This window comes from Dermacentor silvarum, chromosome 7 (assembly GCF_013339745.2).
Source record: "Dermacentor silvarum isolate Dsil-2018 chromosome 7, BIME_Dsil_1.4, whole genome shotgun sequence".
NCBI lineage: Eukaryota > Metazoa > Arthropoda > Arachnida > Ixodida > Ixodidae > Dermacentor > Dermacentor silvarum.
The window spans coordinates 121,157,197-121,173,116 of record NC_051160.1 but is presented as its reverse complement, the minus strand read 5'-3'; the positions used below and the strand labels follow the sequence as shown (position 1 = coordinate 121,173,116).

The window sequence follows — 15,920 nt, the reverse complement described above, 5'->3', positions numbered from 1 at the left end:
ACACACACACACGCACACACACGCACACACACACACACACACACACACACAAAGGAACTCAGGAGCGTCACAGTCGTTCAAACAGGTCGCTTGACCGGAGGAACTTCAGTAGCGCCCTCGTCGCCTTCTGCTGTGAAGACCGTATCAGTCGGCATTCTAAAATCGTCTGCTCAGAAAGCGGCCGGTCGTCGAGGCGTGCCAACTCCGTTACGAGCGACTGTCTCTGGGAGCTGTAGCGGGGACAATGACACAGGATATGTTGGACTGTTTCGTCGCTGCCGCAAGTATCACAGGCAGCACTGTCAGCCATTCCGATGCGACAAGCAAAAGCATTCGTAAAGGATACTCCAAGCCACAGTCGGCAGAGAGCAGTTGTCTCGATTCGAAGAAGTCCAGATGGAATGCGTAGTCAGAGGGATGGGTCCAGGCGGTGCAGTCGAGTATGTTGGAAACCAGGTGTGTTCCACATGGCTCGTGTGGAATCACGCGCGATTATGCGAAGCTTTGTTGCTGCATCGGCTCTTGATAACGGGATGGGTTCCTTCACAGCATTTTCGTGAGCCTTCCTCGCAGCTTCATCGGCCTGTTCGTTGCCCATGATGCCGCAGTGGCCTGGGAGCCACTGAAAAGTGATGCCATGTCGTTTTTCTGCTAGTTGGTGACAAAGGTGCCTTATTTCCAGCACAAGTTGGTGTTGTTGTCCAGGACGTAGAGCGGATAGCAGACAATGCAGGGCGGCCTTCGAATCTGTAAATATGCTCCATCTTGGTAAGTCTTCGTGAATCATGTGAAGTGCGCAGCGAAGTAGAGCAAGCTCCGCCGCAGTCGACGTTGTCCGGTAAGAAGTTTGAAACTGAAGGGTCACAGCTTTTGCGGGGAAGATCACAGCCCCTGTAGATCCGTCAAGAGTTGTCGAGTCATCAGTGTAAATGTGAAAATGGTCCTTGTATGTCTCGTGCAGCATGAGGAGGGATAGCTGCTTGAGAGCTGGGGACGAGAGTCCTGCTTTCGTTCGAATCCCTGGTACCGAGAATCGAACTTGTGGACGAGCCAAACACCAAGGAGGTGATAGCAGTCTCTCGGCAGGCGTATAATCTCGAGGGAGGCAGTCACGGTACGCCAATATCGCCTGGCAAAAGGAGGCATTGGGTCGGTCATTCGGCAGAGTGGCGAGGTGATGGGAAGGGGAGCGGGCAATGTGCCTGATGTGTGCTCTGAGCACTTCCAATGTCATATGAGTTGTCACTGAGTAATCTTGAGCTATTGCAATTGTTTGCGCTGTCGATGTGCATCGTGGCAATCCAAGACAAACCCTTAGTGCCTGCGCCTGAGCACTTTCGATTGTGCGGATGTTGCTTCTGCAGGTATTGCTCAATACAGGTGAGCTGTATCTCAGATATCCGAGAAACAGTGCCCTCTATAGTTGTAACATTGCGTGTACTGACGCTCTCCACGTTTTGCCTCCAAGAAATTTGAAAACGTGTGAAATGGCCGTTAGGCGTTTCTTCAGGTAGGTCACATGGGGACTCCAGCTGAGGTCTCGATCAATGATCACCCCTAAGAATCTATGCGTCCTGGCGTAACAGATGTTTTGCCCATTGATGGATATGGCGTAAGACGTCACTGACTTCCCCGTAAACGCGACCAGCGCACATTTCTCAGGTGAAATCTGGAGGCCTTGTTCTCAGAGATACGCCGAAATTGATGTCGCAGATTTTGAAGTCTCGCGGGCACCTGAGGACGTGTTACACCTGACGTCCACACGCAGATGTCATCGGCAAACATTAATATATGGACAGCATTTGGAATGCGTTCCACGAGACCGACAAGAAGAAGATTGAATAGTGTGGGGCTCAAGACGCCACCATGAGGAACACCACGGTATGTGCAGTGTTGAGACGTCGGACCGTACTCGGTCTGCACAAAGAATGACCTCATGTGTAAGTAGTTGCGGGTCCACCGGTACACGCGGCCACCAAGGCCAACCGATTCCAGAGCATCAAGTATGGCATCATGAGCAACATTGTCATAAGCTCCTTTTACGTCCAGAAACATAGCGACCGATAATCGTTTACACCTCTTTTGATGCTGGACGTAAGTGACCAGATCGATGACATTATCGATGGAGCAGCGGAGACGTCGAAAGCCGGCCATAGCATTTGGATAAACTTGGTAGCGTTCCTGGTACCACTCCAATCTGGCAAGGATCATGCGTTCCATCACCTTCCCTACGCAACTTGCCAGCGCAATTGGGCGGTATGACGCGAGCTCTAGTGGTGACTTGCGAGGAGTGGCACCAGGCGGCTTGTCTTCCATTCTTGAGGAACGCTTCCATCCTGCCAGGATTCATTGAATATATCCAGCAAGGCATGTCGAGCTCGCTCACCTAGGTGGCACAAGATGTGGTACGATATGCCATCTGGTCCAGGAGACGACGACCGATTACACAAAGCAAGAGCCGCATCAAGCTCCTCGGTGGTGAAAGGCAAGTCCGTGCGTGAGTCCCGTGTATGCGGCTCAATGTTATCCCTACCAAGGGAGCCTGTGTAGGTTGATTGACCTGCAATCGTTCTGCAGAAATCTTCCGCTACCTCGATGTCCTCTCGACGTTGGAAAAGTGCCAAGGCGTTGAATGGCACGCGTTGTTTGGGAAATGTACGTAGGCCTCGCACGGTTGTCCATATATGAGAAAGAGATTTTCGGGGGTCTAGTGATTCATAAAATTTTGCCCACCGTTGAGATTCCAGTTTGGGCATTCAGCGCTGGATTTTCTTTCGCGTGCGTCTGGCTATGTTGAGATCATGGATGGACTTTGTGCGTCGGTGTCTTCGCTCGGCCCGCCGACGAATCGCACAGAGTCGCTCTAACTCCACGTCGGATTTGGAGAACCTTGGATTGCAGGTCAGCGTGGACATCGCATTCTGCGTTGCCTCCTTGATAGCTTGCCGAAGGCCAGAAGGAAGACCGTTGCGACAAGCTTCTTCCATGCTGGTTTCGAATGTAGACCAGTCAATTCGCCGGATTGTGTTTGGGGAATGGCAGCTGGCCAAACCTTTGATCTTAAGGTAACTGGGGATATGATCACTCCCATGTGTCTCAATGTCTAAAAACCACTTTACACGAGTAGCCAAGCGACGCGACACAAAAGCCAAGTCTAAGCAACTGCTGTATGATGAGCCTCGTAAAAAGGTGGGGCTCCCATCATTAAGCAAGGACAGTCCATGGTCAGATGCGAATGAAGCCAGCCGTCGGCCGGTTGCGTTAATTTTAGAGCTTCCCCAGATAGGGTGGTGGGCGTTAAAGTCTCCCGTGATAATCCATAGACCAGGGGTTGCTGTCGAGATGTCTTCTAGTCTCTTGCTATCAAACCGGGTTGAAGGGGATAAGTAGGTACCCACCAGTGTAAAGGCTACCTTTTTCTTCTTAACAGTCAAGCAAACATACTGATTCTCATCATGAGGTGGCACTTGCTGAACGACGTAGGTAAGCTCCCGACGAATAAACACAACGACTTTGCTGCTTTCGCTGCAAGTTGAGGACACGATTGATTCGTAGCCGGATAGTCGGATTGGGTTTGATAATTTCGGTTCACAGATTACGATGATTGGGAAACGGTTAGAATATACAAACTGACGAAAGTCAGGCATCCGACATCTAAGTCCTCTGGCGTTCCACTGGATAATACATGCATCTCTGACCCCTTGGCGGAACGATCGGTGATTGCCATCCATGGTTCTACTCGAGGGCTGCTAGGACTGGGCTCAGCGCGTCCAGCACTTGCAGGCCACTTCGAGCGGCTGGGGTTGCAATACTTGTCAGTAGCTCTTTAATGACATTCATTAGGAACCGCAGCATCGGTATGATCTGTCGGTCAACCCTAGGTACTTTATCCACCGAAGTGTGCGTGGAAGTACACATCAGGCGGGGAGGCTCCTTGGCAGGCTCTGTGCGCGGAAGCGCAGGCCAGTCTTCCGCGGCTTTAGATTTCTCAGTATCAATCTTCTTCGTGCTTGTATGTTTACTTGCACTCGAAGGTAGTGGGTTGGGTACGTTCTGCGCATGATCAGCACCCCGTCTTGTACGCTTGCGTCGGCGATTACGCCGGCGTCGTACAGTCTCAGCAGCTTCTCTGTGGGATGAGCGGTGTCTGACCATTTGTTTAAGCACAGCAATTTCTCTCCGGATTTGCGGGCACTCTTTGGATGAGGCATCATGGGATCCATCACAGTTACTGCACTTTAAACGTGTTGCGTGGCAAGCGTCCACAGTGGGCGACTCCGCGCAGCATGGACAAACCGTACTCTTTGTACAGACGCCCTTGACATGGCCGATCTTCATGCAGTTATGGCACTGAAGTGGCTTGGGCACGAATGGGCGAACAGCATGACGGAAGTGGCCAACCTTGACATGCAAAGGAATGGAATCGCCCTTGAATATCAACTTCACGCAGCGGGAGTTGCCAAGGCGGAGCACATTTGTGATGATAACTCCTTCAGTCACTGGTTTGATGAGAATTGGCAGAACCGAGTTCGCTATGGCCAAATCAATGTCGTAAATGACGCCCGCCATGCTGGATTCGTCCAATGGTACACGCGGTAGGACTTTGATGCCTCCCAAATCTGTTATTTTCCGAAGCTCTGTCCAACGCACTACAATTTGACGCGTCCACAGCGAGGATATTTTTTCGCGTGTTTATTCGAACTTTTCTTATGTCATTTGGCGCCACCCCCTCGAGGAACATGGAGAGAGCTTGCCTGTTAAGTGTTCGGAGGCTGATGGAGGAGTCCTCAGGCACGAAGAGGACGGAGTGCGGCCAGCGTTCAATTTTTGTCTTCATTGTTAATGTCCTCGCTGGTGAAGACACCTTGAGAAACCTTCTTTTGGCCTTCCTGCTCATCACAGACTCAAAGGTGTCATCTGACGAGTCATCGCCGGTGACCGAGTACAGTTCGGTGTCCTCGCTGGTGGTAGACCAGGAACCTCGTTTCCTCGACGAGCTCGCCATGGTTGACCTCTGGCCGGGTGTCACCGCACTTGACTCCGCGTCCATAGCCACAAGGCAGCGAGCCTCGCTGATGACCTCGCTGGTGCTGGACCAGGCGCGTTGATTTTCCGGGGAGCTTGCCATAGCAGACCTCAGGCAGGGCGGGCCTGTTGAAGGCTCCGCGTCCGTTGCCACGAGGCAGGAAGCAGCGTCCCCGAAAAACGTAGAAAACCTGATCAAAATGCAAGGAACAGAGATAGAAGCGTTCTATCAAAGAGCCACTTCGTCGTCGTCCATCCCTTTTGATTGAAAATTTAATGTGTATAAAAGGCAGCGTTTCCAGGCCTCTTAACTAGATGGTGCTACCGTGTTGACGGAGGCTCGGGATCGCGTTGATAGCGCGCTCGTCTGAATCGCATCTCGCTGTCTACGCCAGAGCTCCTGCATATGGTAGCAACATGGCAGTGCCCTGGCGGTTCCCGATTTCAGTACATGATTGCTATGGGGAGCTTTTCCTCTAGCGTTGGTTATATTAACTCTATGGCAATAGGGACAAAGGCCAAGAAATCTGCGAAAGGTTTACTGGTTGATGGTCGGCTGGAACTTAGCGATGGTCGCTGCTTCTTGTATACATGGGGGGGGGGGGACTCCACACTTGCTGCTCACGTGAACAACGAATAGGAGCTTTAGGGTTAAGCGAAGCGCCACTTTTCTGGTTTCAGGATGAAGGCTGATCACTTTACTGCCTTAAATACTTTCTGAAGCTTCCTAAGCTTATTGATAAAATTCTCGGCAACCCTACACCGTTAGCCAAGTAGCCGTGACATGTCTGTTTTTCAAGCCTGTCTATCACGCGCTGGAACGTTGCAGGTTCAGAGCAAAGTCTGTAGGGGATGATTTTGAACTCGAGCATGCTGGCTGGCGGGATAAAAGCTGTCTTCTACCGCTCCCTCTCGTCGACTTCAATTTACCGGTAGACTGTCTCGAGATCCATTAATGAAAAATACTTTGCTTTACAGAGTCGGTCCCAGTACGACAGGCAGCTGTTCTTGGTGGGGGATGCCATTCATTCGTGACATAGCGTGACAGAGCGCCCGGCTACTGTGCATAAGGAAGACCTGTGACGTGCGTTACATTCCGCCCAACACCAGAGGATGTTTCACAGTTTCAAGTGCCCGATACGTAATTGCACATATCCAGTGGTCCAAGTTGTCTATTCGGCCACCCTCACAATGGCACGTTCGCAGTGACCCAAGTTGTGGCGTAAAGCAAGTTGGATGCAAACATAAATTGGTCATAGTTTCCAAACAATGATTATCCCTTTAATGCGGCCTTTTTATGTTGCTCTCCACCATTGTCATATCGATGCGCTCGTCGTGGTCCACGACATCCTTGATGTGATTTGCGAATGTCTCACCAACTTGCTGCGCTCGTCTCGCAAGCGTTCTTCAGCATGCAGCTTTTTTTTAAACTGCAGGCTGGCCGATCAAATTTGTGAATTTGACCCGCCGTGGTTGCTCAGTGGCTATGGTGTTGGGCTGCTAAGCACGAGGTCGCGGGATCGAATCCCGGCCACGGCGGCCGCATTTCGATGGGGGCGAAATGCGAAAACACCCGTGTACTTAGATTTAGGTGCACGTTAAAGAACCCCAGGTGGTCCAAATTTCCGGAGTCCCCCACTGCGGCGTGCCTCATAATCAGAACTGGTTTTGGCACGTAAAACCCCATAATTTTTTTTCACATTTGTGAATTTGTTAAGCTGGCCTTGAAAACCATGCAGGTCGTTAGGGCAGGTCGTGAGATAGAACGTTTCAAGTCTGATGTTGGCAAGGGCCAACATCAAATTTGGTTTCTGATGGTTGAGTACCAGGCATATATTTGGGCTGAACATGCACTTCCGTTGTCCTACCCTATGAAAAAAGCCTGTAAACTTTGAGTCCCCTGCTATCCGCTCTGCATGAAGTGTCATGACTTCTTGTCTGCAGCATTTTATAAGTAAATGTATAAATAAAAACATATCACAAATGTCAATGGTTTTGTCATCCTCATCTAGATTTCATTTAACGTTTATTACGCTCAGGAGATATTTTTTTGTATTCATTAACATATTGCTGATATTTTTTAGGTCTTCCAATAAAACATGCTACTTTTCTAAACTATGAGAATGCACGCCAGAACGTCGCGCGTGCAATCCACGACCGGTGGGATGTGATGGGCTTTTATCACACTAGAAATTTATACGGAATAGCATGGTGACGGCGTCAGCTCTCACTCGAGGTGTCCTTACAAAGACTATCGCAATAATATTCTACATTAGAAAATACGATGGATAAATGTTCCTGTTACAAATAAATAATACAAATAGCACAGAAATACATTTATTTTATCATTACATTTATTTAAATCATTACTACGACTACATCAAAAGCTACGACTGTTCTTGTTACAACTGAGAGTGCTTATCTAGCCTTTAGTGTCTAGGTGGCGCGCATTGGCGTGTGTAGATAGGAAATTGTCTTCCTACACATTGCTTTTTATATGCCGACTGGCACGTGGGTGTGTTTCGTTGAACGTGATCCTCCCAAACTTGCATCTCGCACTCAGGCTTACCTGAAAGGTAAAATAAAACATTTACGAAAATATTACCAACATTCGTAAACACAAAGACGAAATGCTACAACAGAGTAGGCACTATCAGCGTCAAATGAAACTTGAACGGCGGAGCACGTGGCCCAAGCATAAGTGAAGGTATAGTGCACGCTGTTCAGTCACCACCATTGACGGGCGCGCACATCCGGTTTGGGCGCTGTGCAATCCCCCTATATTTTCGCTTCTGTTCTGGAAACGTGCTCGGCACACCCACGCCTGCCACCGTCACGGCTGCCAGCGATACCGCGCTGCGCAAGTTTGCCGATCGAATGAATGAACGTGGCACTCAAGCTGGAAACCGCATGAGCTAAACGCACCAGGCGCTCCGTTGTTCGCGTTTCATTTGACGCCGATAGCGGTTATGGTTCCGGCGAACAGTGCGACTCGCAGTAAACTGCAATATTTGAGCTTCTGATTTTTTTCTCCCTTTCGAATCTAAGAATCAGAAGAGAAGCGAAAACCTCCCGCAAATATCGCTCAGTGCAGACAAACTGGATGTGCGCACCTGTCAATGGTGATGACTGCACGGCGCGCACTATACCTTCACTTATGCTTGGGCCACGCGCTCCGCTGGTCATGTTTCATTTCACGCTGATAGTACAAAGATTATGCTAAAATTATCATGTAATGTTCATACGTTTCAGTAAATGAATAAGCAGCTACTTCATTTGAGAACTCATTCGACCAAAATGTAGTGAAATACATGGTTCTTCTCATGACTGATGTAGCATATCGAGAACCTAATTTGCAGTCGGATGAGACACTACAGTAATGCGTGATTGTGTAACGCGGCAAGTTAAAAACATTTGTACTACGAATAAATTAACTCATCCAGGATATGTCAGAAGAAACATACCTCGAGCATTCAAAGAGCTAATTCCATGCTAACATGACGCTGTATATTTAAACTTTCACAATCTGATACATCCTGAATTGAAATATCTGGCCATTTCTAGTTGTCATTTTGTTTTCGAAGAACATTTAGCAACATTGCACATTTGAGTAGAATTGACACTTCGGCGTATTGATAAGGGTTTATTTCTTGGAAGCGGTGCCGCACAAGTGCACCAAGACGGAATGGCATTAAGAACACAAGAGCTTTTGTTTTTAGAGTCATTCCGAGGTGGTGTGCTTTTATTTTGGCGCTATTTCGAAGAAATGCACATAGAGCCAACGTTAGGCATTTTTGACGTTATTTACGTGAGATTAGGACGTGGTCAAGGATTCCCGGGAGATTGTCGCATGTTTCTCAAGGGGAATCTAACTGCGGCTAGCCTCGCGATAGTCCCGAAATCCTTCAACTAAAGCCCCTCAATAGTATTAACGCCTATCAGCTAAGTAGTGCCAACCCGCTCTCCCCCTATACTTTTCCTCCTCATCTCCAACCGAGGAAGGCGGAAGTGCAGCCATGATCTTTCTTCCGTCCTTTCCGCCGCCGCCACTTTATCATTTGTGTTCACGGTGACCGCGGAAACCACGTGAAAGGCCAAGACGGACGAAAGCAGCGCAGAAACTTCGGAAGCGGCGGAACCGGAAATAAGCGGAGGCGGCTCCTCAAAGGTTGGCGCTACTTAAAGAAAGCGTATAGGCTGATAGAGGGGCTTTACTTTCAACCATCGTAATGGCCTACTCTGGTTCCCGGGCCCCGCGGGGTTACAGGAAAAGGAACAGGCTAACGCGTTAGCTCCAGGGTCTGCTAACCGAGCGACGGCGTCCTCTTCTAACCCCAAACATTCGCGCTATCCCTCACAAAATCCCATCAATTTAAATGCCAAAGACATCGTTGCGCATCAGCGCGGAGTCCGCAGAAAATATCCACCGCCTGACCCACAACGTAGCGGGGAAGACGCCAGCGGTCAGCGCAAATTGCAGGCCGGGGTATCTCTCGATTTAAAATTGCTACATTCCATGTATCCCACTCGCTATAGGACCAACTTACCTTGGTGGGGTGACATTCCCACCCTTACACATATAACCTGGGAATGCACTGAGCACCCTCACAGGCGAAATACCCGTAGCACAATGGAGCTGTGGAAGGCACAGCTCGCACGCTCCGACCTGGTAAGACAAAAGTCCTTAACTAGCCAGGCCAGGCAGGCGGCAGAGGCCAGTGGGTCCCTGGACTGACAGGCAAATGTTTTCCAGATTGCGCGCCACGATAAGAAAGGAGTCGCGGCTCGTGGAGCATGATGATGATATGTACAGACGAGGAAGATGAGATGTGTCTGGCAAGCCCAGCGTGGTGATTTGTAAAGGGGATGAAGATAGCTCGTGAGACGGGCTTTTTCGGCGAGGCGTTGGTGGACGATCCGAGATCGGAAGCTGGCAACGGGAGAGAGCGTCTGCGTCTTGGTGCTTCTTCCCAGACCTGTATGTTATGTCGAAGTCGTACTCCTGTAAGCGAATCACCCAGCGCCCAAGACGACCTGATAAGTTCCTCAACAAGGATAGTCAGCACAATGCGCGATGGTCTTTAACGACCGTGAAGCGACGGCTGTGCAAATACGGGCGGAATTTTTGCACAGCCCAACCGACAGCAAGTCATTCCTGCTCAGTAATGGTATTATGTTTCTCTGCTGTCAACAGGCAACGACTGGCATAGGCAATGACTCGCTCACTAGAGGTATGGTCACATTGTAATAGAACACTACCAATACCATGACCGCTAGCGTCGGTGTGGACGATTGTAAGCGCAACCGTGTCAAAATGGCACAATACCGCCTCGGATATGAGAGCTTGCTTTACAGCCTCGAAAGCTGCTTCGCAGTCCTCTGTCCAAACGATTGGCACGGGAGATCGAACAAGTTGATGGAGCGGAGACGCAAGCATTGCGAAGTTCTGCATAAATCGGCGGAAGTCGGAGGCGAAGCCGATAAAACTGCACAAGTCTTTTTGATGTTCTTGGCAGGGAAAGTGGAGCACTGCGGCAATATACTCCGTGTCCGGCCGAATACCTTCTTTGCTAAGTGGCCCAGAAGCTTGATGCCTTCTTTACGCCTACGTCCCGCTGCGCCGTTTTGGTTCTATTTTCGGGTTTTCCACCAAACCACATCATCAATGTGGTTTCGATGTTTTCTTCTATAGGGTGTCGACTCCAGCGCCCAGTCGCGCGGCAATATTGCGTGCATTCGCGGGCTTTCACGCTCAGAAAAACACTTTTACGTAGCACCTATTTAACAATAGAAAGCTGTATCGAGATTTTTTCGTATTGCTCTACAACTTTGTCATTAACATGTTTCATCTAATTATAATAATTGAGATGTTGAACAATTAATTAAGACTAATTGTTTAATTAGGCAGAACGCCAAAGAATTATCTGAATATCTCCAAGCGACGGCAAACAACATTACCTTAGTTCTGTCCAGCTACGTGTCATTTGCAAATCTTTAAAGTTTTGCCCAAGTTAAGTGAAACCCCTGTATATCGACGCCGAAGGATCTCTTCAGTCAATTTCTTCCAGGCGTATTCATGAATCACGTACTCGATTGTTTTACCTAGTGTATTGACGAGCAGACTCCAAAAAGGTCAGATAGGAGATAAGCAAAATAATGTTCAATGAAAACAAAGATGACAATACGGGTAGCAAGAAACTCCAGAAATAATTTCTGAATGGTGATAGTAGCTGGTACATTTATCGGTTGCTAATCATAAGGGCTGCACTAGAGTGGCTTTTTATCCATCGTGCTTTAGTCATCGCAACAATTCCAGAGTGACTTATCTCGATCTAGTACATCGCACAATAAAGGGAGTAAGATAATGAAATTAGCCACTCTAGGGCGTAAAGCTACTTCGGAACGACATGTTGCACAAGTGCAGAAGTTATTATAAAACAATATATTACTATATTACCATACAATATAATATATGAAACAATAATAGCGTCCGATACACCAGAAGCCGTCATAACAACAATGGTTGCTGACAGGAAATGCATGCAAGAAAATATTTAAATGTAGTATGCCTCGTAGGCTTACTCACTTTGAAGGACAAAAGTAAATATGGCACACCGTTCCACTGGAGACCAGAACAGCAAGTTATAATCATAGAACCGTCCCCCTAAGAAGACAAAGGACATCTGTGTTCACTGTAGCCATCACGGTAGGCGCTGTCTCTGTATTCTAAGCACAGTTGAGTACAATTTATAAATCCGAATTTTTCACGAGTAGTATTGAAGGTGGACGCGAATGCAGCATGTCAGGTGTAAATTTACGTAACAGATGTAGGGGAAACATGGAAGCCACTTTTATAAATTCTTCCGACCACTATGAATCAATTTCACAGAGTTATTTGCATTCATACTTGAGCTGGCTTGGAGTAGAGGTCAAGCAGCCCATTCGTATATGGAAGGTAGCTAGTTCGAATGCTTGCATTGGTCAGTAAAATTTTAAGGCTTAGACAGGTTCCTGACTCCGCAAAAAGTTTGCCGAAGACATTGCATCCTTTAGGAGTGTGGGAATAGTGACTTTTGAGGCCGAATCGAACACGAATCGAATAGTGGCAAAAGTGAATCGACTCGAATATCGAATACTTCTCGAACAGTTTTTGAAAATAAATAGCCATTATCACAATTAATATACTACGATGTTCACCTCTCAATATTCTTGAAGTTAGCACGTCTCTGTCATTACATAGTACACTATGAAGGTTTGTTTATTGAAAGCACAAACGGATAATTAGGAGCAAACAAGTAGTTTCTTCGCATGCATAGAGCTCTTCAGAGAGTGCGAATGATCGTTGTACAGCTGTAATGGCTACCTAAGTGACGGCTACCTAAGTGACGTAACCTCCCCACTATGCAAGTTATGTTTTATGCCCGCACTATGCTTGCGGGGTGATAATTTACCCTATCTTTGCTTCAATTTTAGGTTTATTTGGGCGCTGTTGACGTTTTGAAATATTCGAAAAGTATTCGAAAAATATTCGCATTTACGTATAGTGACTGTTCGATTCGAATACCGAATCGAATAGGACGCTATTCGATTCGTTAGCGGAAAGTTTCGAATGTTCGCACACCCCTAGAGCCGTGGCATGGCCTCACATGCCACAGTTCTAGGGGTGTGCGAATATTCGTAACTGACAATCTCTGGTTGCAGTTTTCACTGCGGCACAAGCTGTTTAGGATCAATGCCGTCCGAAGCCATTGTTATACTGATCAAGTTATGGGGTTCATCTTCTTGGCACATTGACGTAGCACGGCGTGCCGTATTTTTCGAATAAAACGGCCGGTATTAATGCGTACAGTGATCAGTCGTTCAAACTACTCACTGAGCTCGAGTGTGGATCAGTGATATACGCCGGGCCTTCCGAACAAAACATCCCAAAGTTGACACAGAAGAACTCACCAAACAGTGATATTTTATTGCATGAGCATTTTTAGGGTACTGCAACCAATTTCGGCCGGCTCTGTATCTGTATATGCATGCATCAATGTATGCTAATGCCTTAGCAACCTTAAGGTACTTTACGCACTTTACTGGGGCCAGCTATATATGTTGGTGCGTACGTCTTTGTGTATGTATGTATGTATGTATGTATGTATGTATGTATGTATGTATGTATGTATGTATGTATGTATGTATGTATGTATGTATGTATGTATGTATGTATGTATGTATGTATGTATGTATGTATGTATGTATGTCGCAGATTTGCCGTCTACCTATGTCACCGGGTAGTGCACATCCAGTTTCATAGAGTGGAATGAAGGCGTTCTTTTTAATGTTACTGTGGGCTTTATTGCGTCATTTTAGGAGTGAACATGCGCTTCTTATCATTGATAACCATACCTATAGCTTACCTTTTTTCAACTTTATCCGCAATACAGGTTGCCCAGTTCGGTTTTCCAGCGCTTCTGCGTCAAACAGCTGGCTCTCCCTGAAAATAGCATTGTCATAAAATAGCATTCATCAATAATGCTGGCGTAAAGTGATGATATTTAATATGACCTACGTGCTTTCTGTCATACGTCTTGGGAAATAACTGGGTTGTGTAAGCATCGATCAGAAAAATGTGCATCCGAGAAAAATTTAGTGATCCATCTTTATTAATTAAAGCGTGACTACCTCTCCACATGGGGCTAGGCAGACATAACTCGTTATTTGATCGAGCCACAGACACCCCGTTTATATTGTTCAATTATTACCCACTTCAATCACCCGTGTTTGTGATATCAGTCCTGCGTGAATGAAGAAGAAAACTGGCCTCGGAGGCCATATCAGTGCAGAAAACAGTCTCCCCGAGGCTGAAGTAAAATATATTAGAAAAAAAGTATGAAAGACGAACACCAAAATTTTATATCACTAAACTTTCATAGGCTCCACTAAAGATATCGCCGTAACACAGTACTGCGTAATTACATAAAAATGGATAACTTTGTTCCCGTATTTTTCAATGTGACTTGTTGATAGTGCTGCGCGTTCCAGCCTTCTGATATTTATAATGGTCTAAAAAAGCCTTGTCTTTTTGCGGTATACTACTCACAAAAATTGTAGAATTTGATCTACATAAGTTTCAGGCCATCTACCAGAAATTCTTTCAGCAGGGCAATTCTGTATGCTATAATTCAAAGAATGTGAACAGACTGGCAATATCTTATTGCGATAGCAATAGTATGGACACTCCGAGTGAATTTCTGCCGTCGGCGTCGCCGTGAGGTTTCGTATGAAGTCCAACGGCGATAAAATCGTCGTCCCGAACAGTATGCTGTGTGTGCGAGTGAAAGCGTACGATGGTGAGCCGGAAATGGCGGCTCATTGTAGCGCACTCGAGGGAGGAAATCAGGGCGGCAGCGCGCGTTCTTCTTGCGCGCGCGAGCCACGGGGACGAGGCGACAGAGAGGGAGTGGGAGGGGGGCGCGTTCTGGTCCGTCTGCTTCTGCTTACAGCGCGTCCGCGCGGGTGCGTATATTGAAAGCGATCTGCGATGTGGGCGGAGTGCGCGCCCGCGCGGGCCTCATCTTCAACGCGATCGGCGATAGGGACAAAGCGCATGCGCCGAATGCCGGTAGCTTCGTATGCGCTGTGCTTTCAACGTTTAGTTCACGTTGAAGCGAGACGACAGACAGCGCAAAGGGCAATTTTCCCGCTGCTGCCGGCGCGCTTTCTCACTCCGGCGTTTTTAAAGCGAGTTTCCGCAGTCATCGAGCCAGATGTGTTTGTAGTAGTGTGGCACGCAAATGTGTATTAACTCCGGAAGAAGAGTAAACTATAAGAGCGTGAACCAGAACGCCACGAATTTTTTTTATTTGCACCAAGAAGTCTATGGTGTACACATATAGCGGTACTAACCGCGAGTCCGGCTAACGCAGATGCGCCAGAATTTCTGGCACCCTAAAAGCTTTAAGACTCCATCTAGGGCCTGTAATGACCTGGCACATGCGCCATTACGCCGTCAATAAAGAGCCGTGCCAGTAGCGTTTCATGACTTCCAGGTTTCATTCGTGACCTTGTTAGGCACTTTTCATATTTATGTTAAATATTTATGATAAACGGCATACGCCTTGAATGTCATGTTTTATTAAACCATTCTCAAAATGTTGAGACATAATATAGTGAGGAACGTGAGACCTCGTATGCGCAACCACGGTGATTGCATGGTGTAGCAACATAAACCGCATATATGGCGTGGATAAGCACATGGCATACATATACAGGGTGTTCGTTTTTGTTTTACGGAATATTTGGAAATCGCCTGTGGCAGGTAGCCTAATTCTTATTATTGGGCTGGGTTATTCCATGAGGCGGACATTAGTAGAACGAGCAATCGAAACACATATTCAACTAATTAAAAAAATTTACTCAACAACTTCTCAGTTAATTACTTTATGACGCATATTGCAATTTACGATTGTAACCGGTGAGCTTGCCAGGCGTACCCACTGCAAATGAAATTCCAGAATGACACCAGTTTGCAGATATGCGCCATCAAAATCGCCGTAAAAATGCACTGTTGTTCCACTTACTTTCTTACCAAAATGCTGTTCTATACATTGAAGCACAAAAGTAACTGGAACGCCCTTGTATTTCACCCACACTTTCGGAAATATCTCGAAACTGGTGTCATCCTAGAAATTCCTTTCAAGCGGATGCGTCTTGCAAACTCACCGGCTATAATTCGTAAATTGCAACATGTGTCGTGAAGTAATTAACTAAGAAGTGCATTAGTCAATTTTTGATAATTAGTTAAATATGTGTTTCGATTTCTAGTGCTGCTAAGGTCCGCCTCTTCTAATAACCCAGCTCAAAGGTAAGAATTATGCTACCTGCCACAGGCGATCTTAAAAAATTCT

At 47.1% G+C, this 15,920-nt stretch overlaps 1 long non-coding RNA gene across 1 annotated transcript; it reads right to left on the bottom strand.

Annotated features, from left to right (window-relative positions):
- Positions 1-7,378: 7,378 nt before the first annotated feature.
- Positions 7,379-13,510, bottom strand: LOC119459714 (uncharacterized). Its single transcript, XR_005193769.2, has 3 exons — positions 13,431-13,510; positions 11,612-11,689; positions 7,379-7,594 (listed from the first exon to the last, which is right to left on the bottom strand). It is a non-coding gene; the product is annotated as an uncharacterized LOC119459714 (long non-coding RNA).
- Positions 13,511-15,920: the final 2,410 nt, after the last annotated feature.